Raw genomic sequence first — 2,631 nt, 5'->3', positions numbered from 1 at the left:
GACTCCACTGACACCGCCCACCCGGGATTTAAAGGGGGCGGGTTTAAAAGTCAAGGTGGACCAGCACTTCTCTACAAAAGGTCTGTGGGAGGAGCCATAAAGGCACCAATCTGAAACCACGACTGTAGACTTCTGAATGGAAGATCAGAGGAAAAAGCTGACCTGCAGCCGGTCCTGCTACTTCATCAGGTCTGCATTTTCAGCTTAGATCCTCAGGAACCAAGAGGTCTTGGGCTCAGACTAAAATCTGGATCCTTAGCCATTGTGTCACTGAAAACGTTTGAAGCCAGGCTTAAAATGTTTCTGAAATTAAAATTAGACTGTCTACTCTTACATTTTTTTTTGTGGAACATTTGTTTACCTCTTTTTTACTGTACAATTTGTTTTGTTTTGATATTTAATATTAGGTGATTTAGAATAATTCTTGCTTTTTAAATAATAGGATTTTATTTGATTTCTAGAATACACAGGACTGTTTTTTCATTGAATTTAAAGGTTCAAATTTATCTTTATAGGTATGTCATTTAGATGTACAGTAATTATTTTATTGCTGTTATTTCACCTGTGAGATTTTTTTCTCCTTCCTATAAGTATTTCTTTCCTACTCAAAACATTCTTGAGAATTCAAATTTTGTTTTATTTTACTGTTTTGTGTTTGAGTATTTTTTCAGATATTTCCAATGTTGATTTTTTTTATTAGCTTGTATGACAAAGCTATGTCACAAAACAACATACATTGAAGGTGAGTCATTGGTTGTCATCTCTAAATATAGCCACATGAAGGTTTTTAAATAAACAGAAAAATCAATTTAGTCTAAAAAAACAGAAAAGTTCTGTCATTTTAGGGTTTAAGCAAAAAAAATGATAAAGACAAACACAGTTAGCAAACTTTTAAATACAATTAAAATGCTGCTTCTGTGTTACCAAATTCATAGAATTAAAGTTGTTGATTAAAATGATTAAAAGTGATTTTGGTTTCATTAAACAACAACAAAAAAGGACTTTATTTTAAACCAGGGGTGTAAAACCCATTTTCACCGAGGGCCACCTCATAGTGGCTGTCCTCAAAAGGCCAGATATAACTTATACATGTAACTAAATGTAATGAAAAATAAATGTAACTACTCCTTAATGTTAAATAACTCATTATTTATTTATTATAACTTTTTAAAGTGACTATTACAGTTTCATAGAAAACATATTTGCTTGTTACTCTAGCATGAATCTTTTTACGTTTGATTCTGACAGGTTAGTTTATATGGACAGTGTTTAAGTCATAATATATAGTTGCCCAATCTGATATTTCAAGTCTGATTCCCCTTAGATATGAATAAATACACACCAATTTTTATGTTTTATTTTAAGAAATTAAAAACTTTTATGCTCTCGCGGGCCACATGTTTGGCCCCCGGGCCTTGAGTTTGACACATGTGTTTTAAACGAATAAATAGAGTTTAGCCTAAACGAAATATTTTCACAATTTGCATGCAAACAAGAGAATTTGATGATTATTTTTTTATTTTAATTTTATGCATTACTGTTGGTGAACATTTTTTTCTGCAGTTTCAGAATAAAACCAGAAAGTTGCTGAGACAATTTGAGATTTAAAAAAAAGGGGTAAAAAATTAACCTGTGTATGAAATATGAAATATGAAAATATGTACAATTTTCAAATTTTTTGTTTCAATATAAAAGCAGATTGCAGCAAACTGCAAATTAAAACGTCATTCAATAGATTTTTGGAGAACTCTTCTGGGGTGGGGAGGTTGTGAAAAAATGAGAGAAAAAGGCACAGAGACTCAGAGTGACGGCAACAGCAACACAGTCCTCCACCCGACCCCCCACAAAAAAAAATGAGGTGGGGACTGTGTTAAGGGGGCAGAGCTAATAATAACTATGAAAGCTGATCAGTGCTTTAACTCAGTGAGTGTGGTACTTCTGCCACTAAGGACACATGGAGCTGGGATTAGAGGTGTGTGTGTGAGGAGACGGGCATTATGAAAAGGAATTTTCTGCTCTCGCCTCCCATAGCCTCCATGCTCGATTATAATTACTGCTCCTGCTCAAGTTGGTTCATCTGTGACAACTATGGAAGAAACTTCCCACACTTTTTCCATGTTTGGGAATTGTTTGTCACAACATGAAAATATAGAAATCTATGATATAATATTGTCAACAATAATTAAAGCAGTGACAAACCTTTGAAAATAATAAAAAAAAAAAACATTGAGTGAAATGATAAGCAAAAGCAAATTTTTCTGCCTGATAGTCATCAGCTGCTTGTCAAAGAAAAATAGAAGGACTTTTGTCACGTAGGATTTTAATGGAAAAAGGAATTTTAATCGTTGCCAAAAATATCTGTGAAAAAATCAAACATTATTACAGGAAGTGATTGTTATATCATTGGAGGACCTGGTCAACCGCCTGAGCCACTGCCGCCCCATATTTCTAACAGTATTATTAATATAATTGTTTTACCTTAAATTAAAAGGGTTGCTTTTGTTATTTTTGCAGTGCTTAAAAAAGCTTGTATTGATGATTTCTTAATCTTTGCCAATACGATACTAATATTGACTCAAAAACTGGGGGGATGTGTGGGGCAAAGCCCTCACCCCCTGTAGCTTTGACCCT

Source organism: Oryzias latipes, chromosome 18, assembly GCF_053564925.1.
Source record: "Oryzias latipes strain Hd-rR chromosome 18, Olatipes_Hd-rR_3.1".
NCBI lineage: Eukaryota > Metazoa > Chordata > Actinopteri > Beloniformes > Adrianichthyidae > Oryzias > Oryzias latipes.
This window is presented reverse-complemented; position numbering follows the sequence as displayed.